This window comes from Equus przewalskii, unplaced genomic scaffold (assembly GCF_037783145.1).
Source record: "Equus przewalskii isolate Varuska unplaced genomic scaffold, EquPr2 contig_R1895, whole genome shotgun sequence".
In the NCBI taxonomy this organism is placed as follows: domain Eukaryota; kingdom Metazoa; phylum Chordata; class Mammalia; order Perissodactyla; family Equidae; genus Equus; species Equus przewalskii.
In genome coordinates this window covers 4,727-23,280 of record NW_027228495.1, presented here as the reverse complement: position 1 = coordinate 23,280, position 18,554 = coordinate 4,727, and the positions used below count along the sequence as shown (strand labels likewise).

General features: G+C 35.4%; 2 long non-coding RNA genes across 2 annotated transcripts; one reads left to right on the top strand and one right to left on the bottom strand.

Moving 5' to 3' along the window:
• Positions 1-3,240: 3,240 nt before the first annotated feature.
• On the bottom strand, positions 3,241-12,865 carry LOC139081390 (uncharacterized). Its single transcript, XR_011536462.1, has 4 exons — positions 12,777-12,865; positions 11,932-12,109; positions 7,792-7,961; positions 3,241-4,207 (listed from the first exon to the last, which is right to left on the bottom strand). It is a non-coding gene; the product is annotated as an uncharacterized lncRNA (long non-coding RNA).
• LOC139081391 (uncharacterized) lies at positions 10,035-16,807 on the top strand. Its single transcript, XR_011536463.1, has 2 exons — positions 10,035-10,187; positions 14,181-16,807. It is a non-coding gene; the product is annotated as an uncharacterized lncRNA (long non-coding RNA).
• The last annotated feature ends 1,747 nt before the right edge of the window (positions 16,808-18,554 follow it).

The window sequence follows — 18,554 nt, the reverse complement described above, 5'->3', positions numbered from 1 at the left end:
GAAGGTAAAGTTTCTTGAGAAAACTACAGGTTTTTGCACTTGGTACACAGGGAATGAAATTCTAAAGCACGGAGAATGCGCATTTCTTCACATGATTAGCGCCCCAGTTTTAGTAAATACCTCTGAGAGATGAGCAAATACAATAAAGTGTATGACTAAAGCATCACACTTCACTCAAGACTCATTCTATATAGCCACCCTATCTGCAAATATTTAGTATGTTATTTCTAATACTTCACAGTATCACTGCCATCGATGATAGTAATACTAAATTTCCCTTTGAAAGCATCCTAACTTGCCAATTTCTTTGACTTTCTAATACTAGAACACTTATACAGGTAAACTGAATATGTTAAAAATGAAATGGAAAACAAGGTAAAATTAAGTTAGCATAACAAAATTATTTGACGTACTTGAATATTTGAAGAAGATAAAGTTAGATAAAATTTATTTGAAAAAGTAAAATGTCAACAATTTTAAAATTAAATAAGGTGTTTGAAAAATGGTTATATGCATTTAAATATAATGTATTTAATATTTATAATTAATTTTATATTTGTATGATTTAGAGATGCTGCAAGTATACATTTTTACCAAATGAAATGGGTGTATATTAAAATTAATTCTGCGTCAAAGCCCAGATCAATGGCAAACATTGCTAAAAAGAATAAGCTTCTGAGATTAAGAATTAAATCTAAAAGTGGAAAATTTTTATTATCAAATATAAATTACAAAAGTTGTTTTTAGTCAGATTTTTTAAAGGAAAATTATTTCTCAGCATTGCCGGATCTCATAGCATGCACAAGATGGCAACATTCTACATAATACCCACTTTCTCCAGAGGGGTGTGGAGAACCACATTAGATTTTGGTCAGCTCTGAAGTGGCTGCCACCAGGTTGTTTGTCCTAATTCTCTAATAGTAAATGAACTTGACAAAGATTTCTCTTTTTTTCCACACTTGGACTTGAAAGATTTCATTGTTTGTGGTCAAGTAGATTGATTCAAATAATCTCACAAAGTAAAAGGGTTCATAGCTCAGGGAAGATGCTTTCCGAACATTTCCTGAATTGAGTTTGGATTGTTATCCTCATTAGATCTTTTACTTCTAGTGTTTCTCATATGCCTGCTGCCTGATTAAAACTCATCCTTACAATATGAATCAAGAAATGTGGCCAAAGAAGGATGTGATTGGTTTTCAAAATAGACAGATAATCTCTGAATTTTTAACTACGAAGACATACCTTTTATTTTACACACATTGAATAATGCACCTTTCCTGATATAAAATGTTAAGGGCTCTTTAGAGCAAGTAGCAAATTAGAATCCCCTTGACTGTCAACGAGTGGTTCCAGCAACATATCGATTATGACTGGTTGTAAAATAAAATTTGTCCCTAGTTTGTGTTATTATTTACAAAGTACAGTATTTGTTTTTTCGTGTGTAAGTAGAAATTTAAACTTACTTTTTGGATATTGTTGAAATCCTCTCTCTCTTTTTCTCTGCATCTCTTTTATTTATTTTAAATCACTTGTAATTCACATATAGATTCCATGATACTTCATGCCTAGATAGTATATTTATGCTCTGAGTTTTTCCAACAATGACTTCATAAATATTTTTAGATATATGATACAATTTAATTTCACTCATTGAATTTGGTTGTTATATCTTCTTAGTCACTTTTCAACTCTCAACTTGATTCAACTTTTTTATTTTGTGACATCAATTTCTTATGAACGAATGACAGTTGTCTTATAGCTTGTCCTGCTTCTGGATTTACTTAATGATTTCTTCTTAATTCCATTTATTTCCTATAATTTAGAAACAAGGTTTAAGGAATTAATTATATTTAGATTAAATATTTTAGCAAATATACTTCATGATGTATCATATCAGAAACACCATAAGTAGTTGCTTTTTCATTTTCTTTCAACATCATGTACAAGTTTGTGACAAGGCAAAAATTTTTTTCAGCTTTATTGAGATACAATTGCTAAGGTACATCTTAAAAGGTCTCATCCTCAGAAAAAAAATTGTAACTACATGAAAATGTGCTTTTAATATCATTTTTAACTAGTGTCTTGTCTTTGAGGAAAGATAATGAAAATGGGCTTCTTTCTTCCCCACATTCAGTAATTCTGTAACATTAGGCTATGTGATAGTCACAAATAAAGGGTTAAAAAAGTATTAAATTTTTGCAATTCTTACCTCACTCATGGACTTCATCATGCTTGTTTCATGAGCTTTAACATTTGTGTGACTCAAATATTCCACCAATATCTGAAAGTCAATATATAGCTATTAGCAATAATTTTACCAACAAGCTTTGCTCATGGTATTGGTGTTTTATTCTAATTTGAAATGAAGGTAACCTAAAAGATTTCACAGTTATTAGTCAAGAACATGCTTGATCAGCAACAGCAGTGTGAAAATCAATAAACAGAAACCTCACTTAAAATAGAATTGAGAGGTCAGAAAGGAGAACTCTCACATGTATTAACCATTGCAGAGCCCAACAGGAAGAAGACTTCCTCTTCCTGACCAGTAATAGCCAAGGAGAGACTGTCGCAACACAGCCACTGAAGAGCCGCCACGCTTTGATCTCCCAGTCTCCTCCAATGGACTTTTTGCTTACAATAGCTCTCCCAACTTTCTTTGCCCCTCTATAAGAGGGTTTCTCCTCCCCTTGTTGCTCAGGACTTGCATGTGGCTCGCCATAGTTGCAGACTCCAAATTGCAGTTCTTTGCTGATCCTAGGTGAAGCCATTTTTGCTGGAGAAATAATTGGCTGTCTGTTTCTTTAAGGTCAAGACCAGAAACAATGTTGAAGTCACCATGTAATAGAGCCTTCTAAATACTGACACTGAAATCAAATTGTAAATTAAAGCTTTTGTTGAGTTTATCCCTAACATGTGAATGCGTATACAAATGCAAAAATGAACAGTTTCTAATAGAAAAATGAAATCTAAAATAAAAGTCTCTCTATATCTTGAATCTAACTTACAATTTCCACTGTGTCATTCTATATCGGTCAAATGTTGCCAAAATAATATTGTGAAACAAACTACCCCAAAATTCTGGATCCTGAAATGGCAATCATTCATTTTCATCTGTGCGTTTGTACATAAGTTTATTTAGGGTGAGCTCATCTGGGCTTAGCTCCAAGCTGGAGATTGCCAGTTTCTTTCATCTGTCTCCCATCCTCTATGTATCAGCAGGCTAGCAGAGGCATCTTCTTCTTCTTCTTTTTTTTTTTTGAGGAAGATTAGCCCTGAGCTAACATCTACCGCCAAACCTCCTCTTTTTGCTAGGAAGATTGGCCCTGAACTAACACCTTTGCCCATCTTCCTCTACTTTATATGTGGGATGCCTGCCACAGTATGATTTGATAAGTGTGTGTAGGTCCACATCCAGGATCGGAACAGGCAAACCGGGGGCCTCTGAAGCGGAGCATGCGAAGTTAACTGCTATGCCACTGGATGGGCCCCAGAGAAATCTTCTTACTGTGGCAATACAAGAACCACATGAAGGAAAGTCCAACTGTGCAAGTCCATTTTAAGCCTCAACTTGCACAATGTCTGCTAGCATCCTTTGAATCAGGGAACCACATGCCCCAGTCCAAAGACAAAGGTTAGAGAAATAACCTCTGCCTCTAAAGGGAGAAAATGCAGGGTTATGTGACCAACTGCCTGGATACAGAAAGGAAAGAAGCATTTGTTCCAATTACTCAACTTAGTACACTTCTGATGTATTGTCCACTCTGGACTCATCAAATGTAAGAAGTATTTCCTTAACTTTCTATAAGCTTTCATGCTTTGGGCATTTAATTTCACTTGCCAATGACTTTTCCTAAATTTGTACTCTTTCCCTCTGTGTCTCCCTCTGTATCTGTCTCTCCCTCTTTCTTAGCCTATGAAAACAACATGAAGTGTATATTCTCAGTGAGTTATTTTTCAAAACATCTAAATTTTTTTGTCTGTGACAGAGAGCAAAGAGAACAGAAAAAATGCGAAAGTCGGTGAGATATTTCGGGGGAAACCTAAACTAATGAGGAGGAAGAGTACACAAAACAACCTTGGTTACCTGTCCCCCTTAGCGAACAAGTGTGAGGAATGTACCCGTGCAGGGTTTCCTATTGACCAGGTCCCGGCTTCCTTTGCACATGTAGCGCTGTACAGATATCTGCGCTCATGCTCTCCATTAATACTGTGAATACAAAGTACACTGTAATTACAATGCAATCCACTGCCGGGAACTGCTGAGAGGCTAATTAAGTAATTTCTACAAATTACTTTTAGATGCTTCAAGGAAAGTAGTTTATGGATGTCAATTATAGTATCGAAGTATTTGCTGCTAGTTATTGTCTGAAAAAAATGACTACTCCCATCTTTGTTTAATGTGTTGAATATTGTCCTTAGTTATATAACGTGTTGACAATTTTCCCTATTTTCCTTCCTAGAGAAGTAAATAAAGTTTTGTTCAAATTAACTGTGAACATAGAATTTTTCAAACAAATAAATGGAAAATTACCTTAATAGAAATTAATAAAAATAATTAAATAGAAAACAAATCACATGTGATTCTATAGCATCAGAATAATTGTAAAATATCAAAATACTTTATTGAGATGTTAAGGAAACTTCGAGCAGAACTTTGTGTGTCATTAATCATGAAAGACTCTGTTCTTCAAAAGTCGAAGTAATTTTTATTATAATCTTACTAAGAGAATTTTTCTGTAAAAACATTTCAACGATGCAATAAATAGACAAAGAATAAATCTATAGAGCTATGCACAGCTAGATACGTGGATAATCCACAGCTTCCTGGATGTGGGAGTAGTTCTACAACTTCATCATTCAGCATTAAAAAAGGAGTATTTTTTAAATATATTTTACAAAACAAAGATACGTGTATGCATCATTTAAAGCGATTAGAAATCTACCAATCTTTTTATTATAGTGGGGGATTCTATAAACATTTCATAATACTGTAATGAAATGGAAAATGAAAATGACTATGAAAAGTAAGCCAGATGAATTATCACAAAAGGAGGAAAGTCTGCACTATTTCTAAAATAACATTACCCCTTTTCATTTAGAAAATAGTAGGGAATGTCTTCATTAAAACAATTAGTAACTTTGAATTTGGGCACGTTTAAAGAAAATTTCCAAGTATTTCAATATTAAGGAATATAATGTATGCAGAATATTCATGTGTGAATTGTGAACAGAAAAAAATCAGCATATATAAAAAGGACATTTTGTCCTAGACTTATAGTCTCTTTTATTATATGATATTTATATATTTCTGCTTGTATTTTTCTATTGACACTTCTACCTAGACTTATCTAGACTTACTTTTAACAGTTTCAAGCTGAATATACCTACATTTATAAGTATGATAAAAATGATGTGATAATGTTTCTCATACACTTTAATGCAAAAAGCTTAATTATATTTCACATTATATCTTAAATATATTGACAGGCCAAAATACAAAAAAAAATGTGTTTTCATGACATATTTTGCATCTCATATCTTAAAACATTTTAACTTACATGGATGAATATGAATAAACATCAATTGAAATATTAATTTTATGTACCAAATTCAACTAATTATCATTCTCAGAAGAAGGTGATCTTTCTTTTGCTTTCTTTTTATTGAGGAAGATTCACTCTGAGTTAACATCTGTGCCAATCTTCCTGTATTTTGTGTGTGGGTTGCTGCCACAGCATGGCTGCTGATGAGTGGTGTAGGTCTGTGCCCGGGAATAGAATCTAGGCCACTGAAGCGGAGTGTGCCAAACTCAACCTCCAGGCAGTGGGGCCAGCCCCTAACACTTTTTTAAGATTGTAAAAATTGTAAGGGAAAACAAACTTTAGAATACACATACACACACACACACGTATTCACGAAATAGTTCATTTAATAAACATTTAAATTATTAATTAATAAATGAATGGAATAGTTAATAGATTAAAAATTCTCAGAATTCTCGAATTATAACCATTTAAATCAGCATAGCCATAGATGTATTTGGAAAAATTAGCTATACCGTTTTTATGATTATACAAATTTAATTAGCACAACTTTCTCATTAAAAAGGTTATCCATAGCATCAGACTTCAGATGCCCCTAAATTGCTATTGTTATTGGCAAATGAAATTAATAAAATAATATAGGGCAAATAAGAAACCTAGATGTTGTTTCTCTCACTGAATTTAATAGACACTGGCAAGTGACCCTAACCTCCTGGCAAATCCCTTACCCTCTCTGCACCTCAGTTCCCGCCACTGTAAAATGAATGGCTGTGCTAAATGAACACCACATTCACTTCGTTCTCTGAGATTTCCTGCACCTCTGAAAAAGACTTCTGAATAGTAGGATGTAAAAACTCTGATTACCTGCTAAACCTTACATTTCTATTTTGTAGTATGTTCATTTCCTAAAAATTTGAAACTTTATTTGTACATTTCCATTATGTTTATTTATGGACTTTTCACTAACGGAATTTTGAGCATATATATCTTCCTAGAGCTTAAAACATTTCTCTCAACTTCACCTTCATCTGACTCACTTTTGCAAATAATTAAATGTCTCAAGGTGTCAAAACTAATTTGTTCACAGTAAGATGTAGCTTGGTTGTTCAGGGTTCTGAAAAGGGAAAGGCTAAAAGGGTTGGCAAATGGATTGCACTGTGAAAAATGAAGAAACTATGCCCTTAAATTGTATATCTTTAAAACTTTCTTGAAAAAAATAGATCACCTCATTTGTACTTTCCTATGCTGTGTTATAGCTATGAGAATACACAAGTTGTAAGAGCGCTATCCTAGGAAAATAACATGTACTCTTTTTACGTTTTCTGTTACAGTTTTGATCCTTTAGCTTATAGTTGATTAAAAACAAAGTAAGAGAGAACATTTTAACTAAGAATTTGCCCCATTAAATTTCTTAGTCTTGGAATTACACAATTGTCATTATTTTAAATGCTGAGAAGTAAATAATATATAGTATATGCAAAAACAAAAGCAAACAACACTTATAGACATACCTGAATGTGGATATAGGTCCATAACCATTAAAAAAAATCACTGGCTTTGGCTTACAAGAGGTGAAGTAAGTAAATCTTGAAAATTGGAAACTAATTCCACTTCACTTTTCTGAAGTTTTCATATCTTAAATCCATGTTTCTAAAATCTATTTCACATGTATTAATTAACTGAAGTTCAGTGTTTATTTTATTTCTTAACTATACATAATATCACTTTCTTATTTTATTTATATACTAAAATAGTACATTTTTGCTTCAGATTATTGAATGAATTGGACTTTATTAAACCAATTTAATTCTAATGTTTCCTTCTAATCATATTAATATGGACATCCTATTGCTTTTCACTAGTCAAAGTAGAATATCATTACTTTGATCCTTAGACTCAATACACCTATATACAATTAATCTTATGAAGACAGAATTTTTAAGGAGTACTATTTACTTTTTTTTTTTCTGCTTTATCTCTCCAATTGTTGACAAACACTAAGCCAAAAGCTTAGGAACTCAGAGAACACAAAGCAAGTTTAAGTACCAAAATTCTACACTTAGACATATCATAATCAAATTGCAGAAAAACCAAAGACAAAGAGAAAATTTTGAAAGAAGGTAGAGGGAGAAAAAATATTATCTATTGAGAAACAAGGATAATAATTATATTGGAATTCTCTTCAAAAATCATGCAAGCAAGAAGAGAGTGGAATAAACTATTTAAAGTGATGAAAGAAAAAACTCACCCACTCAGAATTCTCTATCCTGTGAAATCATCCTTCATAAGTAGGAAGAAGAAAAGACTTTCTCAGACAAACAACAAATGAAGGAATGTGTTGCCAGTAGACCTGTCTTGCAAGAAACATTAAAATAAATTCTTCATAGAGCAGGCAAATAATATGTCAGGAACTCAGATCTACATGAGGAAAGGAGATCATTAGAGAAGGAATAAATAAAGATAAGACAATTTTTTATTTTTTTAATCTTAATCGCTCTAATAGATAACTGATCAAAACAATAATAGCAGCAAGGTAGTAGGTGATTATAGCTTATGAATAAGTGAAATGAATGACATCAATTGAGTAAAGATGGGAAGAAGGTATTGGGAACACTAGATTATAAGCTACCTGCACTACTTGTGAAGTGATAGAGTGCTATTTGAAAGTGGATTTAGATTAGTTGTAGACATACATTGCAAAATTTAGGGCAATTGTTAAAGTATTTTCTTTCTTTATTTTTTTGCTGAGGAAGATTCTCCCTGAGCTAACGTCCATGCCAATCTTCCTCTATTTTGTATGTGGGGTGCTGCCACTGCATCGCTGATGAGTGGTGTGGGTCTGCAATCAGGATCCGACTCCGCGAAGCCAGGCTGTCAAAGTAGAGCATGCCAAACTTTAACCACTGTGTCATGGGGCCACCCCCTAAAGTTATTTTTAGAAAAAGTATAATTGATGTGTCAATAGAGAAGAAAAAATAGAATCATATGAAGTTCTCAAGTAAAGCAAGAGAAAAACAGAGAAAAGAAAAAAAGAGAGAATAAAAAAAGAATAACTGCAGTGGGTAGAAAACAGTTACAAACAGGGTTGATAGCAATCCAACAGATATACAATCACTTCCAGTTTGAGTGGTCTAAATTCACCAAATAAAAGACAGATAGTGGACCAAAAAAGCAAGACCCAACTATATGCTCTCTGTAGGACACTCATTTTAACTATAAAGGCACAGACATATTAAAAGTAAAGGGATAGGGAGATATATACCATCCTAATGTAACAGTAAGAAAGTTGGAGTTAGCTATATTAATTTCTGACAAAGCAGAAGGACTTCTGAAAAACTACAATTATCAGTGATAGACACATTACATAATCATAAAATGGTCAGTTCTCCAAGACATAACAATCCTTAATGTGTATGCATCTAACAGAGCATGAAATATGTGAGGCAAACACTGATAGAATTGTGCCCCCCCAAATTCATATGCTGAAGTCCTCACCCCCAGTACCTTATAATTTGATTGTATTTGAAGATAAGTTCTTCAAAGATGTAATTATGTTACAATGAGTTCATTACTGTGGGCCCTAATCCAATAGGATTGGAGTCATCATAAGAAGAGGAGGTTAGGACACAGACACATCCAGAAGACCATGTGAAGACAGGGAGAACGCAAGCATCTGCAAGCCAAGGAGAAAGGCCTTGGAAGAATCCAAACCTGCTGACAGCTTGATTTTAGACTCCTAGCCTCTCGAGTTTTGAGAAAGTAAATTTCTGTTGTTTAAGCCACTTCATCTGTGGTACCTTGTTATGGTAGCCCCAGCAAACTAATGCAAAGTGTACAGAGAAATAGTTAAATCTACTGTTATAGCTGAAAACTTCAACATCTCTCTGCCAGTAATTGACAGACTCAGCCTGCAGAAAATCAGCAAGGATACAGCTGAACTGAACAGCACCATCAATCAACTGGATCTAATTGACATTTATTGAACATTCCATCCAACATCAGCAGAATACACATATTTCTCAAGTTTATACGCAATATTCACCAAGATAGACTACTTTCTGGGCTTTAAAATATAATCTTAACAAACAAAAAAATAGAAATAATACAAAGAATGCTCTCAGACCACAATGGAATTAAACTAGAATCAATAGCAGAAAGATAGCTTAAAAATCCCCAGATATTAAGAGAATAAACACCACACTTCTAAATGGCATATGAATAGAAGAATTCTTAAGAAAAATTAAGAACTAGGCAGTCCTAGGTCCAAATCACCAGTTTTGCCCAGGTGGCATGGATAATCTGCTTAAATTAGTGGATCCTCAGTTTCCATAATTGAAGAATATAAGTGATAGCTTTCTTTCACGGTTGTAGACGTAATTAGAGATAATGAAATGAATTCAAATTAAAGTTTGAGTTCTTTTTAGACAGCTAATCAATGGCAGCTCTTATTAATGCAGCACCTTAAACCCATTATATTACTTATTCTTTTCCAGGACTGAGGATGGGGTCATGGGAACTCCAGATTTGTAGACACGTCAGACAAAATTTGGGTAAGCTGAGGATCCGCCATTTGCGGTTGGCACTTAAGTGGAGCCAGTCTTGTGGATCTGAGCCCTTAAACTGTGGATTCTGCACCGACTCTGGGTAGGTAGTGCCGTAATTGAAGTGGAGGGCACCAGCGGGTGTCTGAAGAGTTAGAGCATTGGTTGGCATGGAAAACTCTGGACATTTGGTGTCAGAAGTGAAGTGTTTTCTGAATATAGAGGAAAGAGGCGGGTAGTTTTCCTTTTGGTGACACAGTGTTTGGCAATAGTAGATACTCTATAACTGTCAAAGGGATGTTGAATGAATAAACTAAAAATATATTTCCTGCATCTGAAGTTTCTTAAAAACTGAAAATTTTGAGAACAATTGAGTTTCTATTAAGTGTCACAATATGACAGTGGAAGAAAGTCATTAACCGGCCTAATAAACACTGTGCTAGCTTCATCCATCCATCCATTCATGCACTATTTTAGGCACTGGGACATAGAGCAATGAAAAAAATACTGAAATCCCTTCCCTGAAAGAACTTAGAGTCTCATATATAGACACACATCTAATAGGTTCCTAAATGACGTAAGTTAAGTGGTGTCATGTACTATGGAAACGTTAATACCTACAGGAATCCTTCCCTGACCCACAGACTGAGGTTTCTATTATATGCTGTCAAATAATACTGCATATCTTGTCTTCTTAGCTTTTCCAAAATTAAATTTTCATTTGTTTAATTGCCAGCCTTAGTGGTCTAGTGGTTAAGATTTGACACTCTCACCACCAGGTTAATTTCCTGATCAGGGAACCACATCACCCACCTGTCAGTTGTCACACTGTGGTGTTGTGTGTTGCTGTGATGCTGAAAGCTGTACCACTGGTATTTCAAATACCAGCAAGGTCACCAATGGTGTATAGGTTTCAGTGGAGCCTCCAGACTCCAAAAGACTAGGAAGAAGGACCCATCCACCCACTTCTGAAAAGATCGGCCATGAAAACCCTGTGGGTCGCAGCAGAGCATTGTCTGATACAGCACCGGAAGGTGAGAAGATGGTGCAGAAAGACTGGGCAGGGTTCTGCTCTGCTGTCCACAGGGTCGGTAGGAGTGAGAATCAACTCCACCGCACTAACAACAAAAATTATTTTAATAATATCTGCCTCACTCATTAGACTTCAGACTCCGTGAGAGGAGAAATCAAAATGTCACTGTGTTTTTCCATTGTTTTATGCTCAGGGCCTAGCAGTGTCTCTCATACTACAACAACCAAAGAAACATTCACTCAGTAAGTATGTGAATGAATGAATCAATGAATGTATGAACTGGTGGCTTTATTTAGTCTTTAACTCTGTGAGCTTAGAATAATTACTGAAGGATTATGTATGATAGAGCTGAGACTAAGAACAATCAAACAGCCTGTTCAAATCATTTGCGTGAAGGACGAGTAAGAAAACTCGCCTCTTCTGAATATAGATATGATTAATTTTTCCAACACCACACAGACTCACTATGTTAAATACCAAAATTTAAGTCAAATTATAGAAAACTATGTGTATTATGTTATAGTTACAGCAGTAGAAAAATAACGAACTGCATTAAAATCCCTGCTCTTACAAGAGCATAACATCCCATCAGCATCCTCCCTGAAGACTCCCTATCATGGTATTTCCTAAAGCGCATTGTGTTGATAGTCATACCTTCTCAAACGCATCAATAAGTTAGGAAATATTTACCTAGAAAAGGACATTCTTGTTTTAACAATAGTGAAAAACTATACAAATGCTAAAATAACTTTGAATTTCAAGTTTCGTCTAAGATGAGTGGTAATGATAGTCTGACAAGTTAATGCATACAAACCTTAAGCAAAAGAGACAGAACTCCACAAGAGATAGTCATTTCTCTGTTTCCATTGCTGAATTTATGCTCTTTTTTCCTGCCTGCTGTCATTGTAGGATGCCAATCTCTCCATTCTTCTCTTGGTGTGTTGACGATTTGATTTTTGTCTGGTCTTTGGCTATCTCTAGATTATATCTTCCTGCAAATAAAGAATGAAAACAGCTGAATATATTTATTATTTCCCTTGATCGAAAACTTGACAATTAATTTCAATAATGTTCTGTCCAGGGCTATTAGATTCATTGGTTAGTCCAGCACTCACTAGACACATTCCTTATGTGAGAAATCTAGTAAGCATACTGCCAATATTCATACAAATTTTTTGGAGTTACATGAGGGATGTGGCCATTAGGACAATATTTTTGGTAACTGCATGTCACTAGCACATTTATGGAACAGAAACTGATGGAAATGCAGATATTTCCTCTGAAAAATTTGCAAAGCAGAAACTACTTTTTTGTCTCTCTCATTCCACCAGAGTGTAAACTACAGGAGAGCAAGGATATTTTCTGTTTAATTTATTCTTCCAACATTGGGAATAGTGCCAAGCACGTAGGAGGGACTAAGTTTTTGTTCATCTGAAAGAATATTAGCTGACTTCTTACAGCTTAGTAACACCAGGCGTAATTTGTATAGCCATTGTTTTAGCTAAAACAAAATAATGATAAGACACATTTCTTCAGAATTTGTGATCTCATGGGATTAAGAAGTGATATTTTGTAAAATTACATTTTAATTCATCAAAATTGAATTAAACAATTTTTCTATGTGTTTTGGCAAGGTAAAATACAGTTATTTAAACTCACCTGCTCTCTAATGAGTTGGGCCCCAAAGAAAGCAGCAGGCTGCAGAATGTGTATTAAGCAGGGAGCTAATAAAAAAAGAACAACTTTCATTTTTTAATTATATTGAGGTAAAGGTATCAAGTGAGATTAATTTAGAGTATGCTTTATTCTTAGTCATAATCAACATGTTTTCTTTGTTGTATCTGCTGATGATTCAATTTAAAGAGATAAAGGCTCTAGTTGTCACTGTTCTGCAGTTGAGCTTCTTTTCACCCATCTGAAAAGTAACTTTTTTGTTTATTTGAACATTATGCCTTGAGAAATACTATTTACAATTGTGAAAAATCATTAAATAGGGCTCATATAGGAAAGAAAGAATTCTCATTAATTGTACCTAGTAGTGGATTTGCTGTGAAGCCTGAGGGTCAGGGCCCTTCAGTGCTGAAGGCACATTCAAGGCCAGGGAGGGGCCCCGCAATGTGTGCTAGCCCCTTTTGCAGAATTAGGAAAGTCGGATTTTGTTTTATTCTTCTTGTGAAGGGGTTCTCCAGTATTTTGCTAAGTTCCAGGCTCTACAATTTTGCACTTGTCCTCCATTATAGATACCGTTGATCACTCTGGACAGAAAACTGAATTTATTACATTTTTTGAAGATCATACTTTTAAATTATTTTTCCACATAGAAATAAGCTTTTTATTTCACACACCATAAAAACCTCAGTGTAACTAGTGTCATTTGAGATGTTCTCTTACAACCATTATCTTCTGGTCACATCTGTTTACAGTAATTTTCAACTAAATACAAGTGCTTCACAGTTTCTTAGACTAAACAAAGGAAATTTCATTTTCTATAATTTTCAAACTTAAAAAATGCCTGTGATATGTTTACAATCTCTCTCTCTTTATATATATAATAACAATTATGTTTCAATGATTTTTGTTTATTCTGTAGATATTAGACTTCCATAGGTGAATACAATTGATTTTAGTGTTTAAAAACACCACATAGCTATGTCAAATCACTGATGTGTGCATGTGTGTAAAGCTTTACACATATCTAACACACAGGTTGACTTTGCATGCCAGATCGTCATACAATACACACAGAATCATATATGTACGTGTGTGTTTGTGTATCATGTATATCTACATACATAGAAAGCTGTCTTCCGATATCTTTATGGTAGATCTTGCTTGTGTTGTTTTTGGAAGTGGAAACACAGTTTGCAGACTCCTGCCATTTTGCTTTTACTCCTCACAAACTTTAAAAAAGATTCATATAATTTTCAAATTTGAAAATATCTGCACAAATCTAGTTGTACAGGCTTGAGGTTTCAGTCTTTCGCGGGAATTCTTTTCCATCTATCTGGAGTCCTTATCAGTAATGAGCTTTCTTTTCCTTTTTCTTTTCTTTCTTTTCTTTAGGAAGATTAGCCCTGAGCTAAGATCTGTTGCCAATCCTCCTCTTTTTGCTGAGGAAGACTGGCCCTGAGCTAACATCTGTGCCCATCTTCCTCTACTTTATATGTGAGCCACCTGCCACAGCATGGCTTGTCAAGTGGTGCCATGTCTGCACCCGGGATCCAAACCAGCGAACCCAGGCCACCAAAGTGGAACGTGCGAACTTAACTGCTGCACCACCAGGCCAGCCCCTCTTTCTTTTTTGAGCGTGTGTGAGGAAGACTGTCCCTGAGCTAACACCTGTGCTAAGCTTCCTTTATTCTGTATGTGGGACAACACCACAGCATGGCTTCATGAGTGGTGTGTAGGTCTGTGCCGGGCATCCAAACCTGAGAACCCCGGGCTACCAAAGGGGAGAGCATGAACTTAACCACTATGCCACTGGGTCTGCCCCAGAGCTTTCTTTTACCCTGTGCTATTACTGAAGTTTTGCTTTGTTTTGTTTCAAATCACTCTCCTTTGTCAAGAAAATAGCCCTCCAGAATATCTGCTTAAAAGAGATCCTCACTTCCACTTCTCTTCTTCACATGGGGCGTAGCCAGGTTTCTTAGGCTTGTATAAGAGTGGCAATCCCAGTGTCTCTCTTTTAGGGTCTATTTTGATTGAATTTGCCTTCTGATAATTGGTGTAATTCAAATGAGTCAATAGAATATAAATGCAAACTTAAAACTCATTTTCTATTTGGCAAAAACACTCACCAAATACATATATGTGAGATTGTGTGTGTGTGTGCGTATGTATGATATATATAAAATATTATTACCCTTCACCTTGTATTATACTTTATGGATTAGAGTAATAACAGCTTAATTTATTAGATATGTTCTGATCTTTTAAATCAAATTGACTGCTTTATGGATGTAAGGAACATTTGTATGTGTGTTTGATACATAGTTGTTTAATGTAAAATTCACAAACATGATCAAAGATTTGAGAGTTTGGAAAATAAAAAGCTGACTTCAGGTTGTTTTGGATCAAAGATTTGATTTGCATTTAACTGTAAGATATTTTTCCATCCTTTATACAAACATAGATTAGACTTTCAAATGAAAGTGTAGAGAAAAAAAGGAAACAAAATCCTGAACGTCCTCTCAGTTAGGAAAAAATACTAGAAAGAAATATCTATTTACTATTGGTATTAAAATTAAAAACATCTATGATAAGATATATTCCTGTGATTGATTCAGCCTAAATGTATGAAGAGCAGTGCCACTTATAGAATGAAAATACAGCTTAACTATGTGTTTCCTAGCTCCAGAAATGCTACCTTTGAGTAATAATATTTACCTTTAAAAATTACACTATGCTTTCTCATAAAAAGAGCAATTCATATTCATCCTTAACCTAGAAAGTTGTTGAATTATTGTACAAGCTTAAAATTCATGAACTTTCCTTGAACAATGGCTTCCCAAATAAAGGCTATTAGAAGGCTGAAAACACAGCAGAGAACCAAAGACTGTTTGGAGAAGAATTCTGAGCGTGATAATAATGTGTCAAACAGAAGCAGTCCTTGGCAAGGTAAATGTGACTTGATCTTGTCTGTCATTCCATCCTTGTTTGTGCGTTTTTTGCTGTCTTCCCAGGTGATCAGTGCTCAGACTGTTTTTGCCCTTTGAGTTGCACTGTAAGAATGTGCTTCCCGCTCTAGTCATGTGTTCCTCTTGTTATCCTTCACCACAACTTGTCCTGTGTCACATTCCTTCAGGCCTTGTTGAATAACAGGCTGCTTGATTTGGTAAAACTGACCGGATCACAGAGTTATGCTTAACAAACACGGTAGCCAAAAGTTTTAAATGATGTATTTCAGGTTTTATCAATTGAATAAGTTCATTTGGGATTTTTAAGAAAGGAGTAATGAATCAAAGATTTTAGAGAGGTAGATGTTGTCAAATTCTGCACATCACACTATATAGGTCGCTAGTAGTCCACACACCTTGACAAAGTAAACATCAGCTTTATAGAAAACATTTTATTTTTTCTTGAGTTGCCAATTCACCATTCTAGTTTATTATATCAGAATTGTTTATCCACACATAACAGAAAACTTCAACCCAGCTATCTTTAATAATAATGAATATTTTTTCATATTAAAAATGATCAAATAATGAAGAGTTGGCCAGTAGTTTGACACACACCCATTTCTAACCTGATCAATGGGAAGGGAAACGAGATTGACAGAGGTGCCTTCCAGTCATGATCCACTTGTTACAGCTATGTTTGAGACCCACCTCATCTGAAGTCTATGAGATGTCTAAACAAAAGTGGGATTACTGTACTAAAAAGGATGAGGGGGACAGGTCCATTGTTGGCTAAGCAACCATGATCATTGGTTCTTTGCACCATATGTACCTCTGGTATCCTTTGTCCGCTCTTTTTAATACTAAAAATACAAACAAGTAAGCCAACAAAAACAATTGTGTTTACAATTTTCCAAGGGGTTCTTCACTTTTAGCCAATTCTCTGCACAATTAAATTGTAGAAAACTATGAAACAAAATATTTCTGTCTATCTGACCAGGCATGCCATAAAATTTGTAAGTTTAATCAAATGTTGTTATAAGTGATGTGATTATAAAAGGATAGTTTCTCTGATTGTAGTTCCGTGTTTATTATAGACTGAACCAATGGTTGTTTCATACATGCAAACAGAGGGCTCACTCTGAATAAAATTGTGACAAAATCACAATGCTCTACATATTAACTAGATACTCCTTTCCGTTTCCTTCCTCTCTAATCTAAATTATCAAGCAAAATTTTAGTGAATTCATTGTTAATAAAATCTACATTTACTGTGTTATCTCCAATATTTTAATTGATAAGGGCTCTATAGCATCAAAAATATGCTACTCTTCACAATTGATTTTAATTCAATTAAAATTAACTCACAGATTAATTACAGATTAAAATAAGTCACCATTGATATTTTTCACTGTATAGCTTTTATAGGATATACTCCATTACAGGAGAAATGGAGTACAGGAGAAATATACATATACTAATAAATATAAATGAGTGATAAGGATGTTGTCAGTATGCAACTGCTGGCCTTGGAGTAGGCTTTTGATGATAGAGGAAGAGGCAGCAATGGAGGAAACGGCCTAATGACCTGGCATTGTGAGCACTAACCCAGCGGGCACTGTGAAAGACAACCAGCTCGTGTCTTACCCTGCTCCTCTGAGAAATAAAAATTCTTCACATATATAACTGAAAAGTGTTCTAACGATCTCCTATACCTTCCCAAGGGCCTCAACAGACCCGGTGCGGCACATCATGCTGGCACATGGCCAGGGAAAAGCAGCCAGCTCTTCGTATTACAGCTTTGCCCCCAAGTACAACACCGTGCTCTTTATCTACAGCCTGTAGGTGACTGAATCATTAACAGAAAAAGAGTGATTATTTTCCCAATAGTAACAAAAATGTTATAACATCAAAGACTCAGTCTTTCTTCATCTGAAAAGAAACGAAAGGCATAATTAAAGTCTTTGGGCACCCTGTCTACGGCTCTGTCTAGCTATGGTGTCTATGGCGTTTAGCTCCTGGAGGCCTGAATGTCTCTGTTTAGGAGACTAACTCCTAGATGGAGAGCAGCTCTGGGAAGGGACGCGAGCTCCTTCTTCTCTGTGTCCCCAGAGCCCAGCATGGTACCAGGCATATAGTAATCACACAACCCACGTCTGTGCAGTGAATGGCAGACAACGCAGTGAAGAGGGAGCATGAACCTGGATCCATGCACCAAATTCCAGAACGCCAAACTAGGGATGATCCCTTTGAAATCCAAAGGAGACAGTGCTCAGACAAATCAAAGGGAAGAGGACTTTACTGGCATCCAGGCACTCATTCAGGGGGTACTGCCTGAGTCCTCTCCTGCCTGCTCTAGGAAGGCAACAGCTATGGGACACCACTGGGATGAAGTGGCAAAGCCTGGAAACCTGGCTTCAGGGTCCAGCTCACCCAGAGACTAGCTGAACGACCTCGGGCATGTTCCTTAACCTATCCGGGTTTCAATTTCCTCTTCAGTACAAACAGTAAACTGGGTTCCAGTTCTAACATTATCTTTGGATTCATGGAAGTATACCAGGTGGAAAACATAGATTTAAGAAGAGTTCATAAAACTGTGTAGATGAGCTTCAGCAGCCTGGAGTTCACCAGGTTGGATCCCAGGTGTGGACCTATACACTGTTCATTAAGACATGCTGTCACAGCATCCCACAGACAAAATGGGGGAAGATTGGCACAGATGTTAGCTCAGGGACAATCTTCCTCAAGCAAAAGGACGAAGTTGGCAACAGATGTTAGCACAGGGCCAATCTTCCTCATCAAACAAATTTTAAAAAAGAGA